This window comes from Micropterus dolomieu, linkage group LG11 (genome assembly GCF_021292245.1).
Source record: "Micropterus dolomieu isolate WLL.071019.BEF.003 ecotype Adirondacks linkage group LG11, ASM2129224v1, whole genome shotgun sequence".
NCBI lineage: Eukaryota > Metazoa > Chordata > Actinopteri > Centrarchiformes > Centrarchidae > Micropterus > Micropterus dolomieu.
Genome location: NC_060160.1, coordinates 15,805,426 through 15,825,515, shown reverse-complemented (window position 1 = coordinate 15,825,515; position 20,090 = coordinate 15,805,426).

The window sequence follows — 20,090 nt, the reverse complement described above, 5'->3', positions numbered from 1 at the left end:
ACTACACTGAACAAAATTATTAACGTAACACTTTAGTTTTTTCCCCCATTCATCATGAGCTACACTCAAAGATCTAAGACTTTGTACACAAAAGACCTATTTCTCTCAAATATTGTTCACAAATCTGTCAAAATCTGTGTTAGTGAGCACTTCTCCTTTGCTGAGATAATCCATCCACCTCACAGATGTGGCATATCAAGAAGCTGATCAGACAGCATGGGTATTGCACAGGTGTGCCTTAGGCTGGCCACAATAAAAGGCCACTCAAAAATGTGCAGTTCCATCACACAGCCCAATGCCACAGATGTCGCAAGTTTTGAGGGAGCGTACAATTGGCATGCTGACTGCAGGAATGTCCACCAGAGCTGTTGCCCATGAATTGAATGTTCATTTCTCTACCATAAGCCATCTCCAAAAGCTTTTCAGAGAATTTGGCAATACATCCAACCAGCCTCACAACTGCAGATCACATGTAACCACACCAGCCCAGGACCTCCACATCCAGCATCTTCACCTCCAAGATCATCTGAGACCAGCCACCCGGACAGCTGCTGCAAATATCGGTTTAAATAACATTTAAATTTGTAGGTGCAAAACTTAAGATATTGTGGGAAAAGTTTATTTTCAAAATTTAAAAAATATTCATATGTTCTTGATTCATTGCACATAAAGTGAAATATTTCAAGCATTTTTTTGTTTTAATCTTTATGAGCACTCCAGACATATTAGAATTTCAGAAGAAAGAATTTACAAGACAGAAATGTCAACATGAGAAAAGCTCTAATCAACCAATCAACTCAAAATAGCTGCAAAGGTTTCCTGAGCCTTTAATCCCAGTCTGGTTCTGGTACTCACAATGAACTTTCCTACAATATTACATTTTTTTGAGATGTACCTATATTTACTTTTCAATGTGTGCCTGGGGTAAAACCAGTGTTAAAACAACTAGCAAGTTACGATGAGTGCACTGTGATTCAGAAGCAGAGAAGGAGGACAGGTTAGAGTAAGAAACACAGAAGTTTATTTAACAAAAACAAATGTGCTTGTGTGGCACAGTGGTGTTGCCTCACAGCAAGAAGGTCGTGGGTTCAAACCCCGGTTGCCCCGGCCTTTCTGTGTGGAGTTTGCATGTTCTCCCCGTGTCTGCGTGGGTTCTCTCCGGGTGCTCCAGCTTCCTCCCACTCTCCAAAGGCATGCAGACTAGGTTAATTGGTGACCCTAAAATTGTCTTTAGGTGGTTTATTAGGTGGTTGTTCGTCAATGTGTGGCCCTGCGATGGACTGGCGACCTGTAAGGTTAGGGTTAGCCAGTCAGAGGTGTAGGAGGACGATGCCAGCTGGGATTGGCTAAGCTAAGGATAAGCGGTTGATGATGGATGGAAATGTGCTTGTGGGCAAAGGGCAGAGGTGAGATGTGAATCCAAAAAATGATCATAGGGCAAACTGGCAGACAGAACTCAAGGCAAAAGCGATGACCTGAGGCAGGAAAAGGTGTTTTCAAAAACTACAGGACTAAATCTTGGAGCTGGCCACAGCATGTGTTACTAGAAGGGTGAACAGACAATCTGGCGGGATTGAGTGTAGAGCCAGGGGTTTAAATCAGGAGAGGTTGATTGCTGGAACTTGCTTGTGTAGGAAGCCTCGGGTGCTCTGAAGAGAAGCAAAGAGAGAGCAGGTGCACCACACCACGCCTTCTCAGACACACAGAATCGACTGACAGGTGACAGACAGCTGACAAAACCACAAACAGGGCAAAGGGAAACAGAGGAGACACAAGGACTGAGGGGGTAGCCCCCTCTGGTTGACTGCCTCTGATTGGCCAGTAGGCTTACTCGTTGCCTCCATTGGTTAAGGTTAGGGTTAGCCAGTCAGAGGTGTAGGAGGATGGATTTGACACAAACGTGGTGTCCATCAAGTGAGAGTTGTTGAAAATCGGGTGGGGAAAACAAATAACACGCTGCCAACCGTACCGTAAAATAAGGAATCGTCCGATGATTGGAAACTAAAAGATGTGTGCAGTCTTGAACTGAACACCTAATTCTGTCATTTTACTTAATTCTGAAACAATGAAATGCAAGTCAGGTTAGACTAATTAAAGTGGTCATATTACGCTCATTTTCAGTTTCATAATTTTATTTAGGGGTTGTACCAGAACAGGTTTCCTTCCATCCCTCGTCAACCGCTTATCCTGCGTACAGGGTCGCGGGGGGGTGGAGCCTATCCCAGCTGACATTGGGCGAAAGCGGGGTACCAGTCCATCGCAGGGTCACACATAGACAAAAAACCACTCACACTCACATTCACACCTAAGGGCAATTTAAGAGACACCAATTAACCTAGCCTGCGTGTCTTTGGATGGTAGGAGGAAGCCGGAGCACCCGGAGAGAACCCACACGGGGAGAACATGCAAACTCCACACAGAAAGGCCGGGGCAACCGGGCAAAACAGGTTTACATGGTTTAATTTTTGTCCTACTGCACATTGCTGAAGCACCTCTTTTCACCATGTGTGTTGAACGCTTTGTTTCAACTACGGAGTGAAGCTTCTCACTTCTATTTGATATTTGTTGTGAGTTGCACTTGCACTCTACCTAAGACTACTAGCCAGTCAGAAGCAGAGTAGCAAGTCGGTAAACACGGCCTCAGCTGTACAGCTTCCCGAACCAGCTTCACAGCTGGTAACAAAGTGTTACAGGGATAATTAACTGTAATGTAATCACTGAATTTCAAATTGTAACTGTAAGTAATGTGTGTGGCCAACTCTGGCTATTTCTTCAAATGAACTGAGCTTCTAAGCAGTCTTTTCACGTACCCCCTGGAAAAGGCAGAAGTACCCCCTGAGGTACAAGTGAGTGGTTGAAAAATGACTACCATGGAAGACTAGAAACACACTTGGTTGGTAATGCATACCCACAAATAGACACACACACAAACACACTACACACTCCAATCTCTCATCCTATCACATTTCAGGTCACAACCACAAACCCAGTTTTCATGGTTGCATTAAAAAATGGGACACCTTCCTGGCTCAAGAGGAAATGGGGAAATTCCACAACAAATTCTCTCCCTGAGCTGGATCCAAGAAAGGCGACTATAAACTGTTACGCTCAGGGCTTTTTCCATATGTGTTGTACACATGCAGCAGATTTTAGAAATAGCTGGCCTGAACTTAATTCCTTACAGATGTCTCCTCCTCTGAGCTCCACATTTACTATAATTGTATCACAATACAGAGGTGATAATAAAATCCCAGAAATGTAAATGTAAATGTATATACTTTGTCTACTGTAGCTGGTTAATCTGACATATGTGTATATAAACATCCAGCACTGAGTAGGGAAAACCCATGCCTCACTATGTCAGCTTCATGTCAGGAAGTAGGGGGAAGGAAAAAGAGAATTTCGGTCCAAGAGGAAACAAAGAGTCTCGCCCAGCTCCTCTGAACTCAGAACCTGCATGCAGAGGGATTCATTAAAGAATATCTTTGGCTTTATATTTTACACGGGCCTGACAGTAATGCTACAGCTGGTGTTATTAATGTGCAACTCTCTAACGTGCATTTAACTGTCTTGTACTGGAGGATGATGGATACGGAGTACAGCAATAAGTAAGCACAGTCTTCAGGGTCTGGAGATCACTTGTTCAGACATTATTTATGATCTCTTTGTAGCTGACAAAATCATCAGTGAAGAACGTGAAAGTACGCAGATATTCCTGTTAAACATAAAACATATTTGGACATCAGTAATAGCTGAACAATGTCAGCCATTAAATTGTCACACTATCAGTATCTCTTCTTGTCTTCAGATGACCTGGTGTTTTAATCTGCTTTGAGTCAAATCAAAATCAATTATATAGCCCACAATCAAATATCTATGGGCTTTGAAGGCCCACAATGAGGAGCTCAAGCTCTTTAAAAAAATAAGGAAAACTTACACTTAACAAGTATAATCCAAATTTTTACCTGATAATGGGGCTAGATGAAGTTCATCCTGAGAAGAAAACAAATGTCTGTACCAAGCTAGAAGAAATGTCAGTGGATCAGCAAGGTCATGAGGATTCATGCTCTGGGGATCATAATTATCTGTACAAATATTCATGGCAATCGATCCAGTAGATATAGAAATATTCTGGACCAACCGACCGACACTGCAACTAGCATGGCGAAAGAGCAGCAGAAAGATGTGACAAGATTTTAATGGATCCATTACTTCACTGATGATCTTACCACATCTCCAGTCTATTTACATCACATTACATTTCTTTCATGTCACAGTTCCCCTATTGATCACCAGCTTTCTCTTTTTCCACCCACAACACATACATAGTTTGGAAAAAAACATGCAGCTCCAAATTACACTTGAATTTGTTCTAGGAATTGTTGATTCTGACTGATGTGAAGAGCATTTCTCTGTGAAAACATATTAAGATTGAGGACACTACAGGGTGGATATGATACGGTCCTTTACACTGCCAGGAATGTCATGGGCGTCTGCACATATGGAACGTCAACACAGCAGCACACACACATACACACAAAAGTCACCAGAACTAATGTTCGATCTGCCAGTTGGATGTGAGCGAGTAACAGAGTGAAGGCCAAATCAGCAGGGGAAGAAGGCCGCCAATTGCTGTGTACCCTTTCCAAAACACATGTCTAGAATACTGCACATTGTATCAATCTCGGCCTGAATGGTTTGAGATCTTCCAAAGTGACACCAAATTAAATCAATCACATCTATCTCGCACACCACATGAGAGTGAAATATCTGGATCGGGGGAAAGGAAGTTCATTTCCAGATTTCCCCGCTGTCGCAACAGCGTGCACTGCCTGCAGCCTGCAGAAGGCATGTTCGAGAGCAATGTGTATGTGTTTGTTCAAGCAAACAGGGATATAATACCTGTTTGTGTGTGTTCTGTAGCTTCCATACATACGTGAACCAAATGTGCTCAGGATAGATGATGAAGAAAACCTTTCGAAGTGGTTTTTTTTTTTGTTGGTATGCATGTCTTTAAGGGGCCAGTTTAAGATTTGTTTTACATTGGAGGTTCAAATAAAGACTATTAGAGTGTAGGAATTAAAGCTAGCAGCTATAATAAATATTTTTATGTTAACAACGGATCACATGACTGCTTGTATGGAAGGGGATCACTAGTTGCATGAAATGACAGAGAATTAACACCAAACTGCAATTTCCATCATCTCTACAGAGTTTTATAGCTTGTTGTAGTATCTTTGAGGTTATCTGGCCTGTAACTTCACTGTTGATTCAGTCTCGCGGCTCTCATAGTGTCATTTTTTTAACACTGTACGCTACCTGCTCAGCACCAAACAGTACACAGACCAAATGAGCAACTAGCTAGTGGAGCACACAGCAGCTTAAGAGCCAGATATTTCTTTCAGGAGTGGGTGGAGACCAAAACCAGAGCTAAAAGAGGGTGAACTTTGGCTGTATAATGTCTTCTGGCTTTCCAAAGTTTCAAAAAATAACCTTATTAATGTCATCAGGGTAACAGGAAGCCTGCATTACAAACAGGAGGTGTGGGGTTTGGATGAAGATGGCATTTAGGAGGCAGATTGAGTCTAATGAAAAACTACTTTTTTAAGTTTGCATTACAGCTATTTTATGATCCAGCATTAATGATGGCTCTGTTCCAACATTTATTGTAATACAATAAAACACTTAACTTTCTTATGAGTTACACCCCTGGGTTTGGCAGGTGAAACTCATCCCACTTTAGCTGCACTCCACATCTTCCTTGTGCAACCTCAGTTTAGGAACCACAGCTCTGGAGTCCACAGAGTACACTGTAAAATGTTTCCATAGGGATTTTTTCTTCACAAAAAATTAAGTTATGGTCCAATGAAAACAGATGATCTGTTCCAGATGATGTTTTAAATGTAATTTTTCAATGCTATAACTACCACAAAACATTCCCATCAATTGTATTGTTGTGGATGCAACATAAGAAGGTTATTGGCATCGTGAACTGATATCTAATTTCAGATAAAGCAACTCTTTAAATGTGCTTCATGTATGGTTGGTTCACAGCAAATTGAGAAGAGTTAAATTTTTGGTGTTAGTGAAATTTGAGTAAATGTATAGTTAATTCTACTCTGATAGAGTCAGATCCATTATATTTGACTCTTAGTTGATTAGTAGTTGGTGCCAAAACAGAGTGTAATTTTGCAATGGTGAGCCACCATAACTTAAACTCATGTCGCCACACTGTTAGTAGCCACCCTTAGAGGTCTGTAAAATAAAAATGACTTGTGCTGTGCTGTCTGCTAAGTGAAGTGCAGAAGTTCAGCTAAGTTGGACCTCAACTGTAGCATGTGCACTAGCTCTTAAAGCAGTGTGCTGCATGTTGCTTGATGCAGAATGAAACTACCATGGTGAGACAAAAGCTATGGGGAAAAGGCCTAATACTGCAGTGGTGCTGTTGTTGTGATGTGTCTGAAAGGCCCATAATACCTTTACTAACAAACTTTACTTTCCATTTTATTAAGAACATGAAAGAGCTGTTTTTCACTTTTAAAATGTTATGGGGCTACCACTTGTGTAGTTAACAGATGATTCTCTTAGAGAGTTAATGTCAGAATCAGAATCAGAAGGAGCTTTATTGCCAAGTAGTGTTTTACACATACAAGGAATTTGCTTTGGTGTTAAGGTGCTACACACAGACAGACATACAGCTGATATAAATAGATGTAGAAATATATACATATGTAATAAACAAATGCAAGTTATATAACAATAACAGAAGAATAGAGAAAAATTATACAACTGACAATATAAAAAATAAAAATAACAATGGAACAACAACAATTTATAATTAACAACAAATAAACAACAAATTCACAACAAATATGTGCAATGTGACAGGTTCGTGCATGATTTGACATGAAATGTGTAACACTACATAAAAGTCTTAATAAAAACTAATACTGGTCGGTGTGAAGAAGTGTTAAATTTTAACTCCAAAAAGAGTAAAAAATGACACTAAATTAGTGTTAAGGTACCAACACTCCAAAAGGAGTTAAAGTAGTCACCTTGATAGTGTTGTAATCAACTCTGACAGTGGTGATTTGGGTATGTGGATTTTACTGTGTTGCATATGTTGTTCTCACCAAGCAAGAGCCAAGTCCTCACTCAGTCTGTGAGGTGACCTCACACACACACACACACACACACACACACACAAACACACACACACACACAGCCCAGGGCTTGGTTGGATCATTAACTGGGTCGACTAAATCCTAAAGTATGATCATCCTGCACACACTCACATGATCAATATCTCAATATCTCTCTGTGTTTGAAAGTGTATGTGTGTGTCTGTCTGTCACACTGAGGGTGTTCAAGAGATAATGATTAACTCAAAGCTCTTGTTCAAAGTGATCACTTCAGGATTGATGGTCTTAATGGGCATATGAGTACATCCATACACCCAGCACCCCCTCACACACACACACACACACACACACACACACACACACACACGTAGTGCTCTTGGGCCTAATTAATTAGTTCGTACTGACTCGTTCACTCTGACCTGTTTAATCGCAGCATTGCTGCTGTTATTGTAGGTTAATGGCTGTAATGGAAAAGCTTAATTTACATTTCTGCCTTTTCCATTTACGTATACATTAATGTGTTTCTAACACACTCATGGGTCATTTAAACAGAATGCAGCCTTGTTTTCATGATGGAAGAAGCCTTAGAAAGGATCACTGAGGCAATGAGCAAATGTGTAATATTTCCTTTGCATCCGTAATTATCAGTAGTGACTTTACAAAGTCCTTAAATGCTTCATATACTTTAAAATTAAAGTGAGTCATGTTAGGTTAGATGGAAATCAGTAGCATTTGTAAGCTACAATAGAGGTTTTACAGTCATTTGACAATCACCACTTTAAAAGATACTTGAGAAAACCAACAAAGATACAAAGAGGCTAAATTACCTGTGGCCAAATAGCAGGGAAATTGGTAAAAGACAAAAAACAAACCTTTAACAGTGTGTGATCAGATTTCGAACACAGAGAAAATGCTTTGACATAAAGATGCAGCAGTCACAAATTTAAAATAACCCACAGAAATGAAATGATTGATGTAATACAACATAAAATGAAAAACCCTCCTTTATAGCAGTGATTGCAACATGAGACCTTAGCATTAAGTTTCCACCTTCTCTTGTCTGCTCTATGTCTTTTAGACAGGCAACAAGTAATTTGTTGAAAGTATGCGTGTATCAAATCCTTTTCTTTCTCTGTACACCAAATTAAATGGGTAAATGGCTGCAGCTCATTCACCCATTCGCACACACACTCACATACCGAAGCCATGCACATTGCTGGCCTGAATATCGGGAGCAATTTGGGGTTCAGTGTCAATCCCGAGGACACTTTGCCATGTGGAAAGGAGGAGCTGGGGATTGAATGGCCAACCCAGTTATCAGTGGGCGACCTGCTCTACGTCCTGGTAGCCCAGAAATGGGGTGCAAAAATCAGATGCCTCCTGGTAATGAGACTGGATTGTTTTCTCCAACCTGTACAGATTTTTTAGTCTTTGACAATCGGGAAGGAGCATAAACCTTACGACTGAGTAAATACACTGACCACCGAACGTCAGTTATGACAAATGCAGATTTTGGGTGAGATAGCAGATGGAGATGCATGGCTGGAATATGTGGACGTCAAGGCCTACAGAGGGAACTGGGGATGAGTGAACTTTGTAAAACAAAGCTAACTTCGGTTGGGTAAAGCTGCTCATTTACTGTCAGGTCTCCCTCGGGCAATATGCAAGTGATGCCAAAATCTTTATGGGTACGACTGGCAGCTACTAGATCTGAAGATTTAAGATCAGGATCTTTACATATCACACACGCTATATGATTTCATCTGCCAGCTGTCAACGCCAGCTGACCCAGGCAACTCGCCCTGTCCAACTTGGTCCTATCAGTCGTCACTCCCAAATGATATTCATTATTCATACTCAACAGTCCTAATCTGTGTCTCTGCCTTAACTGGAATCTGCTCTTATCTCCAGCAAAGTATTGTGTCTCAGCAGCTTAAAAAGAATTCAAAAGCTTATCTTGATTAATTTGATATATGTGCGCTCGAAAGACGAAACTTTTGTTCATCTGCGGGTCACTTAACTTCAACAATGAAGTGTAAGTTGATGAATCATTGACCAGAACTGCACATTAAGATAATCCAACAGGTGACAGTGTGAACTGAGTCTTACAGTGTCCTCCTGTAGCCTTCAAAGGCTCCATGAAGCTTCATGTATGTGGGCCTATTGAATCCAAAGACAACTCTGTCAAGCCACCCTCATGAACCCAGAGGAGTTATGAATGAAGGTATCCGTAAGCTGCTTGGATCCACCCTGTCCAACATGAAGATTCATCACAGAGGAATTTGGGGTGTTGTTGGAAGATTCAGCAGTGTTTACTGTAACTTACAAAGGTTATACAAGGATGAATTCATTATTTCATCATTCATTTATTTTTTTGTGTTGAGTGTGGCTCAGTCTGCAAGCATAATGTTTCCAGCGTTATCAGTAACAGGGGCGGATTTGCCATCAGGTCATTTCAGGCCGGTGTTCAAGAGTTTTTATTTTCCAGTTTCTTATGTTCAACTTTAAACGATCCGCGACCACTCCAGCAGTCAGTCCGATTGAACGCTGTCTGTATGTCTATCAGACTGGGCCAAACTTATACTTTCAATATTGAGGGGGGATATGGGCGGATCCTCCCAACTTGGACCGATCCTCATTTTTTCTGAAATCTGATTGCCTCAGATCAAAAAGAACGACAAATTACTCTTTATACAAGCTTGTTGTAAAATGACAAATAGTTGTTGTTATAAATAAATAATAAATTGTACCATGTAGCTAATTGTTTTGGTTTTATGTCCTGCCACTGTTTTTGTTCACTCTCACCGTTGTCATCAACCTCATTCAGAGTAGAAGCATGCAGCTGGGTTTTTTTTTTTTTTAATCTCCTGTCCACTACCAAGTCCAGACAAAGTAAAAAACGAGGAGCATTTAGCAGCTAAATTTCCCCAAAGAAGTTGGTGGTGACCAAAACAGAGCTAAATGGAGAATGACTATTGGACTAAATTTACTCAGATGCCAATCACAGGTTCTGAACAAACCCCTTGGTTTGCCACACTTATTTAGGGGAGAAAAAAATGTATTGATATGAGTCACAGCCTGGCTCTTGGACTGCAACAAAAACGGGAGACACTCATGTAACTTTGTAAATAACAAAGTGATTTGTTTATTAGATAGGCAAAACCAACCAAAACCAAGGAGTGTGAGGAATCTGTAAAGTCAGTAGTGTAGGGAGTGGATGAGTGAATGTGCTGCATGGATGTTGTGCCCAGGTGTATCCCGTGCTGCTGGTTACTCTGCCAATCAGGTCTGTAGCCTTGGAGACAGAGAACATATAAACAGCAGTGTGAACCCTGCAGATAGGCCTTCACATAAGTCTGTCATAAACATCCATCACAGTTTACAGACAGACAACTTAGTTTTGTGCACACATAGGGCCTTTCTGAAACTAGACCCTCACCACTTCCAGTCTGTATAAATACAGCGGCCACCTTTTGGACGAACTACCCTCTCCCCCCAGTGTAAACAGGATCTGACGTTACTGGTGCACTCACTGCTATAACATGTGTATCAAATAAACAACAGTTGTATTAAGATTCAGGATTGATGTTGAGGAAAAGTGTTTTTTGCAATAACAAAACTGAAAGCATTTGTCATTTATGAACCAAATCATTTTGTTTAGATTTAAACAATATGTCTTTGAGACTATGACATTAGATATTTACAAAAATAAATATTTTATTCTTTAATAAAAAGATTGATATTAATTGTAAAAGAAAAGCCTGTTTGAAGCTCTTTATCTTATTTAAGAAAAATTAGGACTACATTCACAAATACAAAATTTCAAAATAAATCATACATTTGGCCCTGTTGCACTCTGTTGCACAAGTGGCTGTGGTTCTTTTAAGATATCAGCAATTACTAACTGCAACAAGCTGTAAACACACAACATTGACATATTAACATTTTATAAAGTTCTTTTGGTTATAAAACGCTCCATAGAGCTGAGGGGAACTGAAGAGTTAAGTGATAATCCTCTGTGGGTTGTCATTACACGTGACAACTTTCACATCACACACAGTCATTTGAATAAAACATAAGTAGGTCAGATGGTTTTAAGTGCACATGTATAAGATATAAAAAGTACACTACATTATTTCCACCGTACGCTGACAATCTATATTGTGTCTAGCAGTAGTCATTCAGGTTTATAGCCTTCACCTGACAAGGCAAATAAAGAACACCAAAGTTACATAACCCCAGACTGAAATCCAGATTGTTCCAGATGTTGTTCCGGTGAAATGGATTTTTTCTCTCTCTCTGCTTCTCCATCTGTTAGTGTTTTCCCTGTCTTTCTGTTTCTTTCCCACACACACACACACACACCTATCCAAATACACACATCACAGACAGCGGAAGTGAAGGAATTCCCAGGTGGCGTCAAGCCAAAAAACTCATCTCTCTTCAAATGAGCTTCTCATCACTTGACGTTGCCTTTGAAAGCGTAATCTGGTGAATCCCTCTCACTCCTTTTCATGCCAGGGCGCACGGCCCATTCAGCTTCAAACATCTCAGCCCGGATCGAGAGGCGCGGCCTTCGTGTTAAATATTTAATACTCCACAGACTACAGAGAAAGAGAGAGACAGTGGACAAGAAAGAGGAAGATGAGATATGTGTAGCAAACCTGACACAAACACATAGTGGCAACGAATCTGTGTTGTGTTTTTAACATGTACCCAGCAGATGATGTAGATCGTGGGTGTTGTTGCACCCTAAGTCAGTTTTATGGGATAAAATAAAGCATTATATGCAAATGTAGACATTGATCAAAATGTTCTGTCCTCTTTCTGTCTGGTTCATTTTATACTTTTTAATGAATGACCTAGGGAGAACATGTTATTGGTGTTTTAGAAGTTTGTAAAACACACGCATACACATTAATGAACACACCAGCTCCTCAACATTAACATTAATGTATTCAGTGTTTTTTTTTTCAACTGTGTACGCCACGCATACCCCTGTTAAAAAGTTCCACACAAGCTGCTTTGTAAAGTCAGATTTGCATTTCTAGCCTCTTTGCCTCTTACTCCATCTCTCTTTCCTTGTTTTTCAATCTGCCATAACTGTGGCCTGAAGGCAAGCTTTGTTAGTGGGACATCATGAGAGCATAACGTCCCCTCTCTAATATAATCAGTTTCAGTGAATTACAACAGAGCCTAATAGCATTAAGACCTGGTGACACTCATTTAGTCCACTTGCGTCCCTGCATGTCTCAGACTTTGGAGAGTTGGAGCAGGGAGCTGAGAGAGTGACAGCTGTCTAAACAGCATCTCTTCCTGGTGGGACAGGAGAATTACAAAGAGGACTTTACACACTGACTCCTGAGCACAAAAATATCACTCCAAAGCTGTCAAATTCTTCAAAGAGGATCTCTCATCTTAACTTGAGGCATCATCTGAATCTCTAGCTACAATAATCTGTCTGGAGGGGATTTTTAAGGCATTTAAATTGAGCTCTGTTTTGTCTAGATTTGACATATTTGTCCAAAATGCAAATCCACATCACAAACATCAGAGAAAGAGGAATTCTCTTCCTTGTCCTCCACACTTCGAACAAATTATTATTTTTGTTGTAAACAGCTGAGGCTAATATATGTCGGGAATTTGGTCATAAACTAAAGTACTGAAAAAGACAATGACCTGGCAGTACATGAACAAAGGATCTCCACGTTTATTATAATTCATCTTAGGCCAAAGTGGTGGACAGGCAGACTGACATTGCCATCCCATACGATGCCCCTGAAAGGTCCTGGTGGGAATTTCTGGACCACTTCCCCCTCAACACGTTTTTTAGTCCCTCTGATCCATAAAATAAGACTGAGATGTATTATAATATTAGTATTGTATTAGACAGCTGCTGATTGTGAACACAGCATAATTCATAATTCACCATCAGCTGGCTCATTTGCAAATCTGTACCACTGCATCTAATGTTAAGATAACTTGCCGAGCTGGTTGACCAAGTTCTCTAGAATAATTATGGACGGCTGCTGCTGTAGCTGTGATTAGCCTATGATTATAGTCATGGGATGGCTACAGCTGTGGTCATTGCTGTCACAGTGATTATGGCTGGAGCTAGCTGTGACATTCGTTTTTAATAAACTAACAGCATGTAAGGACCTGTGCACTGACACAGTCAGAAAAATAAAAAAAAATATTTGAACCAAGAAATAAAGTGAGCCAAAAAGAGATTGTTGCTGTTTGTGCATAACATAATCATGCATATCAGATTAAGTATACTTGAGCAGAAGCAAAATCAATTCCTGTCATAAGTTATTCATACTTCAGTTGCGTCTCTGTCAGTTCTCTGTTTACATACAGAGCGCTTGCTCTAGCATGTTTTGCATGGCCCCCCCATACCTTTTAAGATGCTCTGCGCGTGATTCTGTAACTAATGATTGAGCCACACATAAGAAGAGATATTCTTCATCTTCAAAGCTCACATCTTTTGATGTCAAAAGTGAGTAGAATGCAGTGAATAATGATGATACTGAGCTCAAGGGCTTCATGATCATTTATACACACATATATAAATATATATATATATATATACATATATATTTATACAATAACAATAAACTTAATTTATATACCACCTTTCAGAACATTTACAAAGTGCTATGCAATAAAAAACAGAGAATACAATTAACTAAAAGCCATAAAAATTAAACATTATAAAACACAAGGAGAGTCAAAAAACAAAAAAGTCGTAAAACAAACAAAATGCCATTTTTAAAAAGTGGGGTTTTAAAAGTGATTTAAAAGACGAGATGGGTTTGCAGCCCTGATCCCCTCACTCCACAGTCTCGGGGCCCTAACAGAAAAGTCCCTATCACCTTTAAGTATAAATAGAGACCTCGGAACAACCAAGGACGATGCATCCAAGGATCTCAGGGAGCGGAAAGGGACATAGGGCACTTAAAGACCTGCTAAATAACTTGGGGCTAGGTCTCTCAGGGTTTACGTAACTTGAAATTGATTCTAATCAACATAGATGTATTATTATTCTACTCATACAGCTGAGCCATTTAGTAAGCAATACAGTGATCATAAATAATAGGCAAGCTGTCTCAGTCTCTTAGGTCAGATATATTTATTGTTAATCAACTTCCGGGCTCAAACGCACATTTTTATTTTCACAGAGACCTCATTGTCCACATTCTTGGACATGGTCCCTTATTCTTTCCTGCAGGAATGAGGATCTGACATTATTTGCATTGCAGTCACTTCAAACCATATGTACTGACACTCCTGTGGGTGAGAAAAGACAATATTTTAGATCTTGATTGAATATTGCATTAAGGCTTTAAGGTGCGGAAAAAAACAGTGGGCAGTTTTCTTAAACTCAGCATATTTGTGGACAAGCTCCTCAGGGAGCTGCCCTGTTGTATGAATGTTTTACGAATTCACTTCTTCTCTCACACTGACTTTACAACTCAAATTAAAGGAATCCATTAAAGGACTGCAACAGACTGAGGCAATAAATGACAACCTTTCTATTCCATTATCTAGTACATTTGTATCATGTTTGTATTTATTTGGATTTATACACTGCTTCCTTGTGAATTTCCCCCCTTATCTTATCTTAACCAATAATAATACACCATATTTTATTTGTTAAATGTAGTGGAGTAAAGAGTACAATATTTGGAGGAGTAGAAATAGCCAATGGAAATGGAAATACTCAAGTAGTAGTATTTTAAGTACTTCAATAAGTACAAGTCCCTCAAAATTGTACTTAAGAACAGCTCTTGTTTATGTGTATGTTACTTTCCACCACTGGCAGTGTATGTTCTGTCTTTGGCTGCTTCGAGTTTTCCACCATGTCCTCTTGTCCATTGTTAGTTCTGAACTCTACAGGGATTCCCACAATACAACAGTGCAGTAACCCTGAGTAAAACAGGGTGAACTGTACTGAGAGAAACACCGCACTGCTGGCTGTGGTCGGTCATACTGGCTGCTCTGTATGACTTGGCCTCTGCACTCTTCCTGCCTGTGGAAGTCAATAGGTACAAGGTACAAGATAGATTTATATGTCACAATACAACAGGTTGAAGAGTGAAATTGAGTTTGTAACTCCCTTCTGCTACATAGCAGACAATACATTAATATTTATTTACCTTTATTTAACCAGAAAGAAAAACTCATTGAGATTAAAAATCTCTTTTCCAAGAGTGTCCTGGCCAATAAAAACTCAACTATAAAAATGGTATACAGAAACAAACTATATTTCATGGAACGGTACTGAGGATGAGTTTGAGTTTAAAAGTCTGATAGCTTGGGGGGAAAAGTACAGTCTAGTGGCAGCAGAAGCTTCTATATCTCTTCCTAGAAGGCAGCAGGGTGAACCACAGGCTGTGGCTGGGGTGGATACTGTCCTTTAGTATCCTTTGGGCTCTGCGCAGGCACCTCACCTCACCGATATCACAATACTCAGGAGATGGGTACCAATGATCTTCTGAGCAGTTTTATAGGGGGCTATATTAAAATTATAATAATAATTATAATTATTCCTCAATGATTATAATTTTCCACATATGTACTGTTTGTTATTTGAAAAATACAAGAGCATGGTGACATAAATGTAAATGCAATAGACTAGCTATGTTTTGCATATTGCATTTCAAAATTATCCAGTGTACAGCAGTCTATGGAAGAATGTGTGTCATGGGTTGGCTGAGTGAAGGCTGAAGTGTGGAGAGTGTTAAGCCTGAGATGAGGGAAATTCTGTTTTTTCTGTTTCAGAGAGCGAGATCAGATAATCCCTAGATCGGTAACTCCGGCAACTGATGCTGATGCACAGGATAAGTTGGAAAACCGTCAGTTTCTCTCTGACTCCTCCCCTCCTGCGGAGTCTGAGGTGGCTGTCTGACACACCGTTTCATTTCTTCATTCATTCTGTCGATATCAAAGCACATATCTGAATGCATTTACATCTTTAAAAACTTTAAAATCCCAGTTAGATAGGCTATTAGTTTTTACCCAAACATGATCTTGAACATGACTGCTTTATGATCAATCTGTCATCAATGTAAAGGACACATTGTGGATTTATCCTCAGCACAGAAAAAAATCTGTGTCCGTCTTTAGGTATAATGCTCTGTGGACAGTTGCACTGAAAACACTTACTGTGGGCTAAATTACTGCAGTAATCATTGTTTAATATGTAACCTATAAAACTGATCAATGAACAGAAATCATTCATATTGTAGTTGCACTGATTGGAACATTCCTATCGTAGTTATCATAGGCCTACTGGAGATAATGTGACCATTTTTGAGTGAGGATGACTGTGGTGCACCCAAACAGGCCTAAATAAGGTTTAAAAGTGAGTTTTTCATTATTAGGCCAACCTGCTGACAGTCTGAATGTGTTTTGACAGCATTAATAAAATACGAAATGAGCAAGATTTATTAATGTAAAATAGATGTCTAAAACTTTAACCTATAGACACATTTTCCACTGCAAAAATAATTAGGCTAATATAGGCTAACCTGCTGGGTGTGACTGTGACTTTAAAATCACAGGTTCACGAGTAAACTGTGTCTTATATTTGATCTATAGCCTACCTATTTTCATAATTAGGTAGCCGATTGCCACCGGCATTTTGTCCCGTCGGGTTACAGCTTAATAAATATAGCCTTCCTATTTAAAATCGAATGTAATGGGCTGTAGCACTTTATCATTCATTAAGGAAAGTTCAGTCTGGTAAATGATGAATGAGCAACGCTGTGTAGTAGCCTAATAATGTTTAAGCATTGATTCTTCTTCCACTCCTGCGTTTTAGAGCCTATCATGGTCCACGTTGGCAGGCATTCATATTTCTAGCTCCACTCGATTAAAATGGAGGCTCTGCCTTTATTTACCCGTTGCCATGGTGAATCGTAGTATCGGAGCTCCATTGATGATGGCTTTTTTTCATCCCCACACAAGCTCTTCCATCATGCTCAACATACTCAGAGTTGATTGAACTTATTCTGATCAGCTGTTCTGGAACTGAAAATTCAGAGTTTCCCACCTCAGGCTCAATCAACCCCGAGCTCAGGGATAAGCTCAGAGTTTGTTAAGCCTGCTTTCTGAAACAGGGCTCAGGAGTAGATACTAAGACACAAATTAAATTGCAGGACAAAACTAGAATACGAGACAAGACAGAAACTAAGAAAACTTAAACATGCGAATGAACAAAATAATAAACAAGGCTACACAGAGAAACACAGAACCAAAAACAGACTTAAATAGGATCAACAAAACAAAGAGCAAACATGGGCAAAACATTAGAACACCAGACATGGAACCAAAACAAGACCAGAATCCTTAACTCATAACAATATGTTCATTTTCATATTCAAATTTTTTGAAAATAACATTTTCTGACTTGAATAATGCTTGCACAAATTTTTTCATTTTCCAATTTGAACATTTGAATGTTGTTCACTCTGTATGATTCTGAAAATTAAATGTCAAACAGATTTTCCAGTGTCTTTTTAATATGGTCATAGAAGCCCATATGATGTTTGAGAAAATGAAAATGAAAATTGATTATTGCATTTTCAGTTACATTTTTAATCAAATAACACATAGGCCTACATATGAGGAAAATTATAACGCTTTTGTGGAATTACATTTTAAAGTTTACATTGTCATTTGAATATAGTCCCCTATAGGCTTCCATATGTGTAGGTTGACCGGATTATCTAAGATTAGAGGGAAAACATTGGTAACTGTTTCAAATGCCAATAAAATGGCTCTGATTTTCATTCCTAATAAGCATTTAAAAACACACTAAGCACCCACGTATTTGCCTGTTATTCACACTCTTTATTTAAAGGTTTAATCTCAAAGGTATTTATTTAATTGCCTGTTTAATTCATTTGTTATAGCAGCTGAGTAAAACAGAGTGAATCAGAGGAGATTAGTTTTCCACAGTGGGATGGTATTATTCTCCAGTCTTCTATCCTAAAAATCCTACAAAACGTTAGTGGCTGACAGGAGATTGAGATGTCATTGAGACTCCTCAGACTGGAGAAAAGCATGCCCTGTAGGGTTTTGCCATGCTGCCTACTGGAGGCACACTTGGACTTTTGTGGGAGAGGTTTCCAGGCTGAAAGATCCTCAAGGGTAAAGATGGTGGTGGGAAGGAAAGAAAAGCACAGAGAGGAATTTAAAACTGCAAGAAAAAAAGTGGTGAAATGGTTGATGAAGACAGATGAGGACAGAGAGAAGCGGTAGGAGGAGATGTTAAGTGTTACTGTCAGTAATACCTTTGTGTGGTATTTTACTACACATAATCCTTTCTCAGACTCAGGAGGCAGATGAATTGAACTGTCTTCAGCTCAGCTATCAGATGGTTCAACATTTTGGTAAATACACTTATTTGCGTTCTTGCAGGGTTTTAATTTATCTTAACTTAGCATAAAAATTAGAAACAGCTAGCCTGTGTCCAAAGGTACTTTTAATTGACACCTGTAATTCTTACACCTAGATTGTTGTGCGCATTAAACAAATGAGATATAACATGTTAATTAGTGAGCTGTGGAAGAGTTGGTATGCAGTTTTTGTTTCAGACAGAGGCTAGCTGTTTCACCATTTCAAGTCTTTATACAAAGTTAAGCTAACTTGCCTGGCTCCATGTCTACCAAACAGCAAGAAATGTCAAACTATTTCTTTAATGTGTGATTTTAAAATGTTTTAATCAGGATTTTACAGTCAAAAGAACTAACTTTTAATTTAACTTAATGTCCTCTACTGCAGTGGTTCTCAAAGTGGGGTCCGGGGACCACCAGGGGTCCTTAAAGAGGTCCCAGATGGTCCCCAGCAAAAAGGGGGGAAAATATTTTCACTATAATTCCATCCAAATAACACTATTTTAGTCATGGGTTTCATACACTTTGTTTAATAAAACATCTAAAAAAAAAAGCAAAATCTTATCAAATGGGGGTCCGTGGTCTAATTTGTGTCAGTTTAGGGGTCCTTGACGTGAAAAAGATTGAGAACCACTGCTCTACTAAGTCTATGGCCAAGGCATGTTACTTTTCAACAATAACCCATGTTGAAGGTTCAAGACCAAGCTCATAAATCATCCAGTGCAAACAACTCATAAGGGATACAATATCCCGAAGGGCTGGACTGTTGTGTCAGCAACTGTAGTTCCAAAATAAATAAAAAATATATAATAGAAGTCCACCTATAAAGTTTTTTTTCTAGAGTGAAAAAGCTCATAAGATACTTGAAAGCTTTAAGACAAACCAGGATTATTGTCCCCAAAAAGGTCTCTTGCTTTTTTAAAATGAGCCTTTTACTGTTGTTATCCAAATGAAGAGCTTCATTGAGAAATGGTATGTAATCATCTTGGAAAAGAAAAATTGAATGTATAACATATTTTATTGGTCTTGCGGTGAAAAGAGAAATGATATTCTTTTGTAGTATTTTGAGAAAGAAAGTGTACTTTCCCTGTAGATAATTTACTTTTGAATCACATTTGTGGTCAATTTTCCAATTAAGTGGGACTGTTTGCAGATTCCTCATTTTGTAGCGTAACAGTTCTGCACATTTCTCCATGAATGAGACCAAATACAGACCAGATGTGAAACAAACCATGTGACCAGTGTTAGTCCCCACAGAAGGTGCCATTGTCTTCTACTGGCTAATTACAAGCCATGGAATTTCACTGGGAAAGAAGAATATAGAGAAGCTGATAAATCAATATACTTTTTGTCTTAAACAAAAAAATAAAAAAATAAAAATCAGGTCAGTGCAGATTATCAGAGAGCCAAACATATGAATGAATACAAGACATTAAGCTGTGTGGTGGCAGTCGAAACTCATGTTAAACAATGGTGAAACTGAAAAAATTGAAACAAATCAATTTAACTGGAAGCAGAAATTCACCTCGACAACCATATTAACGCA